The following is a 16190-nucleotide window of genomic DNA, read 5'->3' as shown; positions in this document are numbered from 1 at the left end:
TGATGGGGGACAGTTTGATTTTGACTAGCTAAATTCCCTCTGCACAACAGAAAGCTTTTCTGGCTAGGTGTTTAACTGTTCCCCTGGTAATTCAGACATAAAAATAGGAATGCAATCTGTAATTAAGGTCATGCTTGAAAAAAGTATACCAAAAACATTGCCAAGTAAGACACTAGAGATAGAAATCCTCTACTGACCACACATTTCTAGTGACAAGGTGATCGATTTCTGTGGACTTGCCTATGCATATCATGATTGTTCAGTACTTTCATGGTATATGCTAAGAACCAGGGATGAGAATGAACAGACCTAGTAGCAGCTAACATCCTGAGAGAAGACAGAGCCAGGCAGTGAGCCCTCTGTCCTTTCAGTTGCTTCTCCAATGGAAACTGCATCTGGCCTCTTTTTTAAAAGTTCAGAAATATCAGCCAGTTCATCCAGGGACACAAGCGTTGGTGGGTAAGAGAAGCTTCAAGGTCCAAGTCCCAGAAATCTGAAGCAAATCCACGTAATCAGAGGATTTTATAAACTGACCTACTGTGAACTAAGCCTTCCAGTCACATAGGATGAATAGAAGTATTCTGTCCTTGCGTCTGCAGGAGATGTTGCCCAACAGAGGTCAGTACACCATGAATGGAAATCAGCCCTAAGAGATGGCAGAAGCGAAAGGTCCCCAAGTACTATTCCTAGTTCTTCCTTCTCTCCTTCCAAGTGTCCATTACTTGTGATTTATTTGGGTGGTTTTTCAGTCTTTTAAAATGAATACACATAGTCACAGAAATAGAAGAAATTATGTCTCAGAATTGGATAAAATTGATCTTTTTTAAAATTTGCAAAAGGCACAATAAGTCAAATTCTGTAATAAGGCATCTTATTTTTAAAAACTGTTATAAGTACAGAACTCATTTCATTTTCAAGACACTTCTGAAGCTGCGGTTACACAGAGAGTCCCATAAATTTGAGAAATCAGCCATCTAGTCTCTTCTACTTTTTTTCCGTGACTAATTATTGAACAACACAATGAGGGCTTCCATCAAACTTAATAATAATAAAACTCTTTGGATTCTAGTAGCATTCCAATTAGTAGATGAGTGTCTAAAAGCACAGATTAATCTGCTAAAGCTACATGCATGGGCAAAAAGAAATCTTGTTTAGGATTTGAATAATTACCTAGACACCATTCTATCAGCAACATCTCCACTACTAAAAGAAGACGAAATAAAGATAGCCTCTAAGGGGATGCTTATTTTCAGATTAGTGGCAGGAAAGAGGATTTGTTGCCTGCTGCATTCAAAATGAGTGATTTATTTCTCATTATAATTTAGCTAATTTCTTAATTATTCTGTATTTCTTACTGATAAATTCAACACTCTAAAACCATATGTCACATCCACTCCATTGCTGAATAATTTCTATATTACTTCTTCACAGCTGCATTATTGGTTGGAAAAAGAAAACCCATGCTTTTAAATAATCCAGTTCTAGGAGAAGAAAATGAACACTCTTTTTTTTATGACAAGAACCAAGTGATTCTGATAAGCAAAGACAGATAAGTTCAATTCTCCTGACAGAAAAGTACTCAAGGAAGTGACAGTGTGTCTCAAGCCAGAATGGTAAGGGTACATCAAATGTCAAGGCAGCAATTACTAGATCAAACAATAAAATGTACTATATAAAAGTAAAAAGAAAAAATCTGAAGACAGTGTGATTCACAAAAGTTTAAAATTCAAAGATGAACAAAGAGCTGCATAATAACATGAAAACTGAAAGAAGGCTTAATAGAAAACACAGTAGTATTACTGAGATATAGCTTTTACATTTACTTACCAGTTGAAAAACAATAATAAAGGATAGGTTGCTAAGTGATCATATCGCTTTTAAAACATTACATAATTGGGAAAAGGAAGTGTCATTGATTAAAATTCTCATTAATAGAATTAGTCCATGTTTCAAAATTTGACACATGTAGAGTGTCTCCACAGGCAGGCTTTACTACCTTGGACAAATTACAATGGAATCTTTCAGGGTTCTGTTATTCTTAGAGTGCAGCGGAGGTAGTCATGTTACCAACCTCACATGCTTTCTAGTTAGCTGAAAATTATAAAACAATGGGTAGATCATAATTTTCTCACACTGTGTAGCTAATATTATTGTTGTCATCTTAAATAGCTGTGCCTCTCATCCATATATCTCTTTGATGGATTTATTATCATTTTGATTCTGTTTACTGGTGAGCCTGAAGTGTGTAATAGGAAAGATTCCTGTTTCCATAGTGTCAGTTTTTCCCTTCAATCTCTACAAAAACACTTCAACATCGTTTATGTCCATATCCTTTTGCTACGACAGTCTCATTCCTTTGCATATTTAAATTTTTTTCTACCTGTTCCATCCCTATGATCTACTAGATTTAGAATCTACCCTAAATTTCTGTGTCTCTTAATATAATTTTTGTTAATATTTTAAGATATAATGTTTTTTACTAAATCTGAGAGCTTTTTTTTATTTTAAAGTGACTTGATTATGAGGCATTTTCCATGGTTTTTCTGACTACATAGTAAGAAAGGATAATAGAAACCAGAGAAGTAGGAATATAGGGCAAAGCCAAATGCTTTGATGGATACTATTTGCTCCTTATTCCATTCTATTATATTCCAAAAGATTATGTTTTTTGGGGATTTTCAAATCTTTCTTTGCAAAAGCACAACTGAGTTTCATGTAGCATGTCTATCTATGGGAGAGGGTGAAGATGCTTTTTCCTGTGGGACTGTCAATTATAGAAACTGTTGAATTATATTCAAAATTCTTTGACATTCAAAACAATAATCAAGGTTTACTAATACTTATTGTTAATTTTCAATCCACCAATATAATATTAATTTTTGCATTTTTAAACTATAAATAGATAGTTTAATGAAGTGCTCAAGGGGCAACAAACACAGTCAGTACATGTCTGTGTTTCCATATAAGTCTTGAGGGAACCGTTTGGGAAATCAGTGTTGAGTTTAATTTCGTGAACCTTGAAATAGTCTAGTGAGTTATCTATGAGTGGTTGGCCAACATCAGGGAAATTTAAGATTACAAAGGTAGATAGTTGAGTCACATGTATTTAGTTTTTTAATAGCTTAAATGGAAATAGAATCTTTCTCAGTTTAACAGTATCTTACTCAATGAAAAGTCTTCAAATGCCTAGGATACACCAGGTGAGAACAATTCTCCCTTTTATTTCTTCACCTTCTTGTAGAAATTTTTTCTGATCAAATGATGTATACCTGGCTACTGTTACACATTATCTGCTACAACAAATTCCCCCATTCCCACAATACTTATCCATTACACACTGGTGTATGCATTTGTGCATTTGCTTAAAAACTGAGTCTATCATGACTTTGTATAATCATGGAGACAGGGGCCATGTCTGTGTTTCCATTCCATACCATCATACCAAACTTATATCACAAGCAATAACTTGGATATGTGAAATGTTAGTTGCCATTGACGGACAGGATGATTGAATAACTAAGTGCCATTAAAGATGCCCCATTGGTAGGTGTTCATGAACACCTGACAAAAGAAGGAAGAATGCGGTAAAGAGAATGATGGAATGAAATCATTTCCCCAAGGAAAGCCTGCACCATACAGATGCACAGTGGAGGAGGAACAGTTTAACTCAGCATAAGCGCATTACAATTTTGTCTTATGACACGAAGTCTTATAAGACTACCAAGGGAAAAAAGCTCCAATTCCTTAAAGTAAATTTTAAAAAGTAGGATATGACAAAGAGCCCCTGTGGGCAGGGACACCTTCAAATGGAAATCAGCTTAAAAATCTGCTTCCAGATAGAGAGAAATGAAGACACACCTGTCACCATTTTTATTATTTACTTCAACTTGAGCTCTTTGTATCAGCATTTAGGAATATGGACCTTTTCAAAGAAGTACAGGAAACTAAGAAATGTTGAGAACAGGTGAAGGTGTACAGGGAAGATCACATCAATTGTTTATCCAATACCAAATGGTCAGCCCTGAAGACATATGTGCAAGTCACATTAAACAGACCGAGAAGGTTGTATTTATGTATTTAGGAATATATATGTGACAACAATTAATAAAAGAAGAAACCATGAAAATGCAGGGAGAGGTATAGAGGAGAGTTTGGAAGAAGGGCAAGCAGGAAGAAATGATGTCATATAATATCAAAAAACAAGAAAAATAGTTAAAGAATATGAACCTTCAAATTTACAAATTGGTGTTTTTATTTAAGTTGTTCTATTACTAACAAAGACTTTGTAGTCCAGTACTAGGGTGAAAACCTTGTAGAACAAAGCTGATCTTATCATTTTTACCAGAGATCAAGGAAGCACATCTTTCCATACATCCCAGACCTAAAAAGACTGCAAACCTTTAAGTCTCACCCTACTACTTCCTGTGTATGTCTCTATCAAGCTTCCTGGGTCTCTGTACTCTCAATGGCTAATTCTTGTCAAGTATTCATTGTTTCCAGCCCCTGATCCAAGGTTAATTTTGTGAACAGTCTCAAAGTTTTGAAATGTTGATCAAATAACATTCTACAACAAATATGTACAAATAAGAATTTTCAGAAACTAAGGGCAGACATAAAGCATACGAAAAGAATGGTCTTTGTTCACTTGAAATAATTTATTATTGCTATTTTCTTTAAAGATAAATCTAACAGCCTTTCATAAAAAAGGCTGCTTTTGCCTACAAATGACACTAGTATTGATTTTAAGTGATTGAAAAGCAAAAGCAGGAAATACGGCAATATTAGTTTAAAGACATATTTGACAAATGCAGTCACAATTGACATATTTTTCATTTAGGATCTTGGAAGGAATTTTTGCCTTTCTATATAGTTCTGAGCATCTACTCTCAGAAACAACCAAGGAGAAATAAGAGGGAGACTGAAGTTCATGGCTTGGTAGAAATATTCATAGTTAAGTATAAAGCAAGAAAATAATTCAAACTTCAGTTTGTTTATCTGGTGACAGCCATCTTTTTGTTGCATGTTTTAGCACAGTAATATATTACATATTTAAATCCTGATACTGTAATGGCCTGGGAATTAGTCACTTTCAGTAATTCCTGGAAAGGCTGTAATTTATGTAAACGGACACCAGGAATAATTATGATAGGTGATAAGTATTATAATAATGAATAACCATTGGAACCCTTTGCCAACTGACAATTATGTTAGAAATGTTCCTAGTACAATTTCTTAGTAAGGTCAGAAGAGAAACTTTTGTTCTTTAAATCGCATCATCTCACCAAAACCTAGTAAGTCCAGGTCTTCTTGGCAGGAAAAGGAGAAATTTATCTGTGTCTTTTCTAAGATCATGGTCCTTTCACAAAAACCCATCACTTAAAAATTTCTCTTTCACTCTATTCTTGGTTTAGATTGTTATTTATGAGGCATCTTGCTATTGAAGGTAAATTAATGAGCATCTCTTTGATGATATGTTATAAATTCCAGATTAGACACATTCTTTCTGCAAAGGCCTTTTGTAGAAGTGAGGGTGATCTTTAGAGTTGCTAGGACATCTATTGTCTCATAAATACATGTGTTGCCATCTGGAAAACTTTTTCTGATGTTATGACTACAAGAGTGATGGTGCATATAAGAAGCCTTGAGTAGAAAAGGTCTCAGTAGGGACAGATGGAGTTTGCATGTCCATAGCTCTAGCCAAGATCTAGAATATCTAGACAAACACTAGAGTGAGGATATGAACAAGGGCATGATGAATTCTATTAGAGAGCACAAGAACTATAGCTGTTAAAATATGGACTGCTCTCCCTTTGGGAAACATAAATGAAAGAGATTTGGAATATAAGTAACACCTGAGAAAGAGGGAGAGAATGGTAAGACTTACAGAGGAAATAGGATTTCATCTATTTTGGAGTCCAGGCATCATGAAAAATATCCTAGGCAGCAATTACAGAGTTTGTAAAGTTACTTCACAGGACCTAGGACTAAAGAAAAATGAGTACTTAATTTTCACCCATTTCCCCCTATACTCACCTACTTTGTATTAATTTAGACTTTCCTTTGTCTTTGAAATCATAACTGCCAGACGAATTCCATGTTTTTCTTTGGCATTAGTAGACATTGACTGGCAAGTATAGAAAACAGCTATAATGAGTTTTCCTAATCCTTTTTTTTTTCTTTTTGAATCTTAAAATGTCAGTAAAGCACTGTTACTCTGTGATCTCTTAATGACAGTTAAACTACAATTTGGAGGGCTGGCTTTGTAGGTTTTAAATATCCATTTTGTTGCATGACGAGGGAGGAGAGGTATTTTTCCAATGTACACCTTTGAAAATTAAATCCAGATGAAGCTGTGGGGCTTCGTGGGCAAACCATTTTACTGTGGTGCAGTACAAAAACAAACGAAGTTGAAGTGTTCAGAAAGCTAACTTTATTAGTCAACAAATTAAATGGTCACATCAGAGCTACAGACTTGGCTCAGTTGGCAAAGGATTTGCTTCACAAACTTGAAGACATGAGTTCAAAATCCCCCAAAACATGTAAACTTGAATGTAAGAATTGATGCTAGAAATAAGTCCTCTGACTTCTAAATGACATATGGGCTTCTACAAATTCTCTCTCTCTCTCTCTCTCTTTCTCTCTCTCTCTCTCTCTCTCTCTCATACACACACACACACACACACACACACACACACACACCCTTTAAAATAAAATTAATTTAAAATGCAATCTTATTATTTTTCTAAAAATAAGATCTTGTGGTGTTTAGGGAGACTTAAAATGTTTATGGGATACATTTTTCTTCTTTTTACCATGATATTAAAGTCATTAGTCAAAGAGGCTTGAACAATAGGTAGACCAAGTGAGATTAAATGAATGGAATGCTTTTTCAAGCAAAAAGTGAAACTTGTCACTAACAAAGCAAGGTAGGCCAGGAAGAGGAAGGGTCAAACAAGCAAGTCACCTGGATTTAATCAGCAGAAATCGATAGCTAGCATTAGCTTGTTAAAACAGTCATGCAGATCTATTGTGTAAGGGTTGTGCTGCATCATAATTTCACTGCAATGTACACCAAATGCCTATTATATGCTCTCATTCAAAACAAATATGAAAATGCTTGAAGCAAGCGAGTGCTGAAAATAAGAAAATACAAACTAATTAGTTTATCTTCTTGTTAATATAACTGATAAAGTCATTATAATAACTTTGTTTGATTCAGAATTTAATACTGTTTACATTATTAATAATGCATAAGAATTAATGATTAATGCCATAACTGTTTATTCTTCATTTAATAAAAATTAAGTTGATATTCTTAATTTAGAACCAATTATAATGTTTTAGGAAAAGCATTTATAGTATTAGAAGAAGAAATATAATATAACCACAATAATAAGTCTTGAGAAACCATGGTGCTAGTGAACTTGGATTGTGAAGATTATCTGTCAGTCTTATACACACTTTTTTTTATTTTGAACATTTTTAATAGTATTATCAATGTCCCTAAAATACAGAAATTAAAAATGAACTTAAAAACAGAAATTATGGATTGGAAGAGATGGATTATAGTTCACAGCACTTGCTATTCTTGTAGAGAAGGAAAGTTCAGATTCTACACCTCATGTCTGGTGGCTCACAACCACCTGCAACTGTAGCTTCTGGGATCTGATGCAATTTTTAGATGAGCTGAACATACGTGCATACACACAGCCACACATACATAAATTTAAAAATTCTTTAAAACTGAATGTTTTGGTGAAGAAAATCAGTTGAAAGTAAGAATTTATTTACAGATAGTTCCATTTATCCTCTTAATAAGTATCAATAATATATAACTTGTGTGGAGGTAATGTATGCTGTGAATGTGTTTTATTGCCATTGAATTAATAAAGAAGTTGCTTTCCATACACAGCCTAACAGAGTAAAACCAGACGGAAAGAGATACAGAGAAAGAGTAGGTAGAGTCAGAGAGAAGCCGTGTAACCCCTCTGGAGACAGACGCTGAATACTGAACGGAATTTTTTCCTGGTAAGTCACAGCCACGTGGCGATACACAGGTAAATAGAGATTGACTAGTTTAGGATATAAGAGCTAGCTAAAAATATGCGTAAGCTATTGGCCAAACAGTGTTGCAAATAATATTGTTTCTGTGTGGTTATATCAGTTCTGGGTAGTCGGGAACGAATGAGCAGCCTCCATCAACATATAACATTATATACAGCATAGATCTAAACCTCAATAAATCTCCCTAGACACATGCTTATGTGTATACACATACACACACACACACACATACACACACGCATGCACACACACACATACACACACACACGTACACTTACATGCTTTTTCTTAATCCAGGTCCACAGATTGTTCATTATTTTTATTCTTTCATAAATATTTTAAAATAAAAAAATGAGTTGTAAGAAAATTAGTCAATTGGAAAGTGATGTGATTTTAAGTCAGAATCCTGAATTGTCATAGCAGGACTGAACGACAGCACATTTCTGTGTGTGTGTGTGTGTGCTCATACATGTGTCTTATGAGTCAATACTCAAATGTGTGTACACAGAGGACAGATGTCAATTTCATGAATTATTTCTCAGGCATTGTTCACCTTGTTTTCTGAGATAGCTTTCTCAGTGATCTATAGCTCTCAGATATTCTCCTGCCCCAGTTTCTCCAGCTCTGGGATTTTAAGTGTGCACTGTTATACAGACTTTTCACCTGAATTCCGAAGACTGAACTCAGGTCTTCATACTGTGTGCTTATCTGCGATCTTTGCGATTGTATAGAAAGCACTTCACCCTTTAATCTGTCTCCCTAAGCCATGTACTACAATCCTTATTTTCAGAAATCAAAGGAACTCTAGTGGGATCTGGAGCTCAGCCGACACATGAAACCCAACCACTGTGGATATGCGAAGAAATCCTCCACCCTTTCCGAAAGACATTGGTGCAGCTTTATTTCAGTGTCTAGAAGTCCAAGGCTTTCAGTCAGAATCAGGGGACCTCTCTGACAATCAGGCATGAAAAGAGAAAAGCATGAATAAGTTATGAACATGTGGACCCACAGGGTGAAGACTGAGTGCCACACAGAGAACAGTTCTGCTCAAAAGAGGTCATTCACCTATGGCTGTGTCAATGATGATTCTGCAAAAAATCCCTACGACCTAAGACAGTAGTAGATTGATGAAGCATGAGGCTCTCAGATGAGTAGATGGCAGCAGCATGTGAGCAGGATTTTCAGGGAACAGAGGAAGCACTAATCGGAGGCAGTGGGCTGTAAAACCAAATAATTGTTTTAAAGGAGGAATAATGAAGCATCTTTTACTCTACTTTATCAAAGTCTTGTCACAGGGAAGTTATGTCAAGTAGCACTAATGAGTCTGTCTACCTATCATCAGGAATGTTTCTGGAATGTACTGTAAATTCAATCATAGTTATATAGCATCCCAAGGAAATGCACCCAGAGTCACTTTTTTAAACCAGTTTACTTTTGTTTAGCACAATATTATACCCTTTTGAAAGGGACAGAGTTTATTTCTCCATGAATACATTACAAAATTCTGAACATACAAGCATCGGTAGGGAATGTTTAAATAAATATTTATGAAGATTCAGACCTATGCTGAGTTCAGATCTTGTGATTTTCTTTCCAGCCAATTGATTTTCTAGAAATCTATTTTTTTTTTTTTGGAACTAGCTCTTGTAGATCAGGCTGGCCTTGCACTCACAAAAATCTGCTTGCCTCTGCCTTCTGAGTGCTAAGATTAAAGGTATGTGTCACCACCGCCAGGTGAAACCTTCATTTTTGTTTCTGTGTGGTTTCATTCTTTTTTTTTTTTTTTGAAAGTAATTTTATTAAATTATAAAGAGTTTCCATTTACGCCCCACCTCCCAACGCCCTCCCACTCCCCCCCTCCCTCTTCTCCTCCCTCTTTGTCCCCAAGGGCAGTCAGGGTCTCCTGCCCTGTGGGAAATCCAAGTTCCTCCCCCCTCCCTCCAGGTCCAGGAAGGTGAGCATCCAAACAGACTGGATCCCAAAAATCCAGTATATGCAGAGGAAACCAGTCCCAGTGTCATTGTCAATGGCTTCTCAGTAAGACTGCAGGCCAGCCACATTCAGAAAATCCGGCCACATTCAGAGAATCTGGTTGGATCACATGCTCGTTCAGTCACGGTCCATCTGGCCTTGGTAAACTCTCATTAGATCCGACCCCTTGTATCAGTGGGTGATAGTATCCCTCGCAGTCCTTCGTCATTTTCTTCCTTCCATTTGGATCTCGGGGGGCTCAGTTCCGTGCTCCAACGCGGGCCTCCATCTGTATCGTCTTCCAACGCCAGATGAGGGATCTATGGTGAAAAGCAAAATATTCATCAGTATGGTCACGGGCCAAGGCCGGTTCAGGCACCCTCTCCTCTGTCCAGAGAACAATCTGGGGATCTCTCCTTGGACCTGGGATCCCATATATAATCAAGTTTCCTGTAAACTCTAATATGACTCCCTTAGTTGAAATATATTCTTCCCTGATCCCACATTCATCCTTCCTCCCTTCCCCCCATCCCGGTCAACCGAGCTTTCTCCATTCCTCCCCTACTCCCTTCTCTCTAACCCTCTCCCCTTCCAACAACCCTCCCACCCCCCCCATGCACCCAAGGTTACCTGGGACTCTTGACTATTTCCTACCTCCTGGCGGATAGCTAAAAAATCTTCATCAGGTTCGTCTTCTTATTTAGCTTCTCTAGGATCACGAATAATAGGCTCAAAGACCTTTAACTATGGTTAGAATCCACTTATGAGTGAATACATACCATATTCCTCTTTTTGGGTCTGGCTTACCTCACTCAGTAAAGCGTTTTCTATGTCCATCCATTTGCATGCAAAATTCAAGATGTCATTATTTTTTACCGCTGAGTAAAACTCTAATGTGTATATGTTCCACACCTTCTTTAACCATTCTTCTATGGAGGGGCACCTAGGCTGTTTCCAGGTTGTGGCTATTACAAATAGTGCTGCTATGAACATAGTTGAACAAATGCTTTTGTAGTATGTTTGGGCATCTCTAGGGTATATTCCCAAGAGAGGAATTGCTGGGTCCTGAGGGAGGTTGACTCCCAGTTTCCTGAGAAACCGCCACACTGATTTCCAAAGTGGCTGCACAAGTTTGCATTCCCACCAACAATGGATGAGTGTTCCCCTCATTCCACATCCTCTCCAGCATAGGCTATCATTGGTGTTTTTAACTTTAGCTATTCTGACAGGTGTAAGATGGTATCTCAAAGTGGTTTTGATTTGCATTTCCCTGATCGCTAAGGAGGTTGAGCATGACCTTAAGTGTCTTCTGGCCATTCGAAGTTCATCTGTTGTGAATTCTCTGTTCAGATCAGTACCCCATTTTTTAATTGGGTTAATTAGAGTTTTAGTGTCTAGTTTCTTGAGTTCTTTGTATATTCTGGAGATCAGACCTTTGTCTGATGAGGGGTTGGTGAAGATCTTCTCCCAGTCAGAAGGCAGCCTTTTTGTCTTACTGACAGTGTCCTTGGCTTTACAGAAGCTTCTCAGTTTCAGGAGGTCCCATTTATTCATTGTTTCTCTTATTGTCTGTGCTACTGGGGTCCTACTTAGGAAGTGGACTCCTGTGCCTATATCTTGTAGACTACTTCCCACTTTCTCTTCTATCAGGTTCAAAGTGGACAGATTGATGTTGATGTCTTTAATCCATTTGGACTTGAGTTTTGTGCATGGTGATAGATATGGATCTATTTTCATTCTTCTACAGGTTGACATCCAGTTATGCCAGCACCATTTGTTAAAGATGCTTTCCTTCTTCCATTGTATACCTTTAGCTCCCTTGTCAAAAATTAGGTGTTCATAGGTTTGAGGGTTAGTATCTGGGTCTTCTATTCGATTCCATAGGTCGACTTCTCTGTTCTTATGCCAATACCAAGCTGTTTTCAATACTGTAGCTCTGTAATAGAGTTTCAAGTCAGGGATAGTAATGCCTCCAGAAGTTCCTTTATTGTATAAGATTGTTTTGGCTATCCTGGGTTTTTTGTTTTTCCATAAAAACTTGATTATTGCTCTCTCAAGGTCTGTGAAGAAGTTTGATGGGATTTTGATGGGGATTGCATTGAATCTATAGATTGCTTTTGGTAGAATTGCCATTTTTACTATGTTGATTCTCCCAATCCAAGAGCAGGGGAGGTCTTTCCATTTTCTGGTATCCTCCTCAATTTCTCTTTTCAAAGGCTTAAAGTTCTTGTCAAATAGGTCTTTCATATCCTTGGTTAGAGTAACCCCAAGATATTTTATGGTGTTTGTGGCTATCGTGAAAGGTGATATTTCTCTGATTTCCCTCTCCATTTCTTTATCCTTTGTGTATAGGAGTGCCACTGATTTTTTGGAGTTGATCTTGTATCCTGTCACGTTACTAAAGGTGTTTATCAGCTGTAGGAGTTCTTTGGTAGAGTTTTTGGGGTCGCTTATGTACACTATCATATCGTCAGCAAATAACGAAAGTTTAACTTCATCCTTTCCAATTCGAATCCCTTGATCCCCTTATGTTGTCTTATTGCTATTGCTAGAACTTCAAGCACTATATTGAAGAGGTATGGAGAGAGTGGACAGCCTTGCCGTGTTCCTGATTTTAGTGGAAAGGCTTTGAGTTTCTCTCCATTCAACTTGATGTTAGCTGTCGGCTTGCTGTATATTGCTTTTATTATATTTAGGTATGATCCTTGTATCCCCAGTCTCTCCAACACCTTTATCATAAATGGGTGTTGAATTTTGTCAAACGCTTTTTCAGCATCCAATGATCTGATCATATGATTTTTTTCTTTCAGTTTATTTATATGATGGATTACATTGATAGATTTGCGTATGTTGAACCATCCCTGCATCTCTGGGATGAAGCCTACTTGATCATAATGGATGATTTTTCTAATGTGTTCTTGGATTCGGTTTGCCAGTATTTTATTGAGAATTTTCGCATCGATGTTCATGAGTGAGATTGGCCTGTAATTCTCTTTCTTGGTTGTGTCTTTGTGTGGTTTTGGTATTAGGGTAACTGTAGCTTCATAAAAGGAGTTTGGCAGTGACTTTTCTTTTTCTATATTGTGGAATACATTAAGGAATATAGGTATTAGCTCTTCCTGGAAGTTCTGGTAGAATTCTGCATTGAAACCATCTGGTCCTGGGCTTTTTTTGGTAGGAAGATTTTTGATAACAGCTTCTAATTCTTCACGACTAACAGGTCTATTTAGATTGTTCACCTGGTCTTGGTTCAACTTTGGTATATGGTACTTATCTAAAAAAAATGTCCATTTCTTTTACATTTTCCAACTTTGTGGCATATAAACTTTCGTAGTAAGATCTAATGATTCTCTGAATTTCCTCTGTGTCTGTGGTTATGTCCCCCTTTTCATTTCTGATCCTATTAATTTGCAAGTTCTCTCTCTGCCGTTTGATTAGTTTGGATAGGGGTTTGTCAATCTTGTTAATTTTCTCCAAGAACCAGCTTTTTGCTTCATTGATTCTTTGAATTGTTTTCTGTGTTTCTATTTTGTTGATTTCAGCCCTCAGTTTGATTATTTCCAGTCTTCTACTCCTCCTGGGTAAATCAGCTTCTTTTTTTTCTAGAGCTTTCAAGTGTGTTGTTAAGTCTCCAATGTGTGCTTTCTCTGTTTTCTTTAGGTGGGCACTTAGTGCTATGAACTTTCCTCTTAGCACTGCTTTCATTGTGTCCCATAGGTTTGAATACGTTGTGTCTTTGTTTTCATTATATTCAAGGAAGACTTTAATTTCTTTCTTTATTTCTTCCTTGACCCAGGGGTGATTTAGTAGTTGACTGTTCAACTTCCATGAGTTTGTTGGCTTCCTGGGGGTACCATTGTTGTTGAATTCTAATTTTAATCCATGGTGATCTGACAAGACACAGGTGGTCACTAATATTTTTTTGTATCTGTGGAAGTTTGCTTTGTTACCAAGTATGTGGTCAATTTTCGAGAAGGTTCCATGAGCTGCAGAGAAGAAGGTATACTCTTTCCTATTTGGGTGGAGTGTTCTATAGATGTCTGTTAAGTCCATTTGATTCAGTACCTCCAGTAAATCTCTTATTTCTCTGTTAGGTTTCTGTCTGTTTGACCTGTCCATTGGTGAGAGAGGAGTGTTGAAGTCTCCTACTATTAGTGTGTGTGGTTTGATGACTGCCTTGAGTTCTAGAAGAGTTTCTTTTACATATGTGGGTGCCTTTATATTAGGGGCATAGATATTCAAGATTGAGACTTCTTCCTGATGAATTGTTCCTGTTATGAGTATGAAATGTCCATCTCCATCTCTTCTGATTGATTTTAGTTTGAAGTCGATTTTGTTAGATATTAGAATGGCCACACCCGCTTGTTTCTTAGGTCCATTTGCTTGGAAAACCTTTTCCCAACCCTTTACTCTGAGTAGGTGTCTGTCTTTGTGGTTGAGGTGTGTTTCTTGTAGACAGCAGAATGTTGGATCCTGTTTTCGTACCCAATCTCTAAGTCTGTGCCTCTTTATAGGTGAGTTGAGACCATTGATATTAAGTGATATTAATGACCAGTGATCGATGACTCCGGTCATTTTTTTGGGTAGTAGCGTGTATGTGTTTTCCTTCTTTGAGTTGTGCTTGTGAAGGGTCGCTAGATGTCTGAGTTAATGTAGGCAGTGTTGGGAATGTTGGATTCCTTGGGTTGTGATTTTCCTTCTAGTATTCTCTGTAAGGCTGGATTAGTAGTTACGTATTGTTTAAATTTGTTTTTATCCTGGAATATTTTGTTTTCTCTGTTGATAGTGAACAATAGCTTGGCTGGGTAAAGTAGTCTGGGCTTGCATCCATTGTCTCTTAGTTTCTGCAGTACCTCTATCCAGGACCTTCTGGCTTTCATGGTTTCCATCGAGAAGTCTGGTGTAAGTCTGATAGGTTTACCTTTATAAGTTACTTGACCTTTTTCCTTTGCAGCTCTCAATATCCTTTCTTTAGTCTGAATGCTTTGTGTTTTGATTATTATATGACGAGGGGATGTTTTTTTCTGATCCAGTCTATTCGGTGTTCTGTATGCTTCTTGAACCTTCATAGGAATATCGTTCTTTAGGATGGGAAAGTTTTCTTCTATAATTTTGTTGAGTATATTTTCTGGATCTTTGAAATGCAATTCTTCTCCTTCTTCTACTCCTATTATTCTTAGATTTGGTTTTTTTATTGTGTCCCACAGTTCCTGAATGTTTTGTGATGAGAATTTGTTGGATTTGCTGTTTTCTTTGGACAGAGTGTTTAATTTCTCTATGGTGTCCTCAGAGTCTGAGATTCTCTCTTCTATCTCTTGTATTCTATTGGTTAAGCTTGTTTCTGAAGTCTCTGTTCGTTTACCCAGATTTTCCATAGCCAGCCAGCCCTCGGTTTGTGATTTCTTCATTGACTCCATTTCAGTTTTCAAATCTTGGACTGTTTCTATTACCTGTTTGATTGTTTTTTCTTGGTTTCCCAGAATTTCATTTACGGATTTACTCATTTCTTCAAACTTTTTGGTATATTTCTCTTCCATTTCTTTACTCATTTCCTCAATTTTTTTGTTATACTTATCTTCCATTTCTTTACGGCAGATTTTCACCTCCTGTTTAAGTTCCTCTATTATTTTCATAAAGAAGCACTTAGAGTCGATTTCTTCTATTTCTTCTGGAGTAGGGTGTTCAATTCTTCTAGTTTCGAGCTCCCTGGATTCTGGCGATGTCATGTTGCCTTTCAGGTTGTTGGAGGAATTCTTGCATTGGCGCCTGCCCATCTCCCCCACTCTGGATGAAACTCCTCAGCACTTTCTGGATAGAACTCCTCAGCACTCTCTGGGTAGGACTTCACAGCACTCTCTGGATAGAGCTCCTCAGCCCTCTCTGGGAAGAACTGCTCAGCAGGGCAACAGGGCTAGCTGGTCTTCCCAGGACTCAGGAGACAAAGGGCCCGCAGCAGTGGGGGGGAGGGGAGGGGTCCCTTGGAACACTGAAGACCCTGCCGCAGAAGCTGAGGGGGGCAGGGCTGTGCTCCCTTCCCGGAGAGGCAGGCAGGCTGCCCAGGCTAGCACCCACTCACCTCTCTGGGAAGAACTGCTCAGCAGGGCAACAGGGCTAGCTGGTCTTCCCAGGACTCAGGAGACAAAGGGCCCGCAGCA

This window comes from Myodes glareolus, chromosome 8 (assembly GCF_982192425.1).
Source record: "Myodes glareolus chromosome 8, mMyoGla1.1, whole genome shotgun sequence".
Classification (NCBI taxonomy): Eukaryota; Metazoa; Chordata; class Mammalia; order Rodentia; family Cricetidae; genus Myodes; species Myodes glareolus.
The sequence above is the reverse complement of the archived record's forward strand: the minus strand, read 5'-3'. Positions refer to the sequence as shown.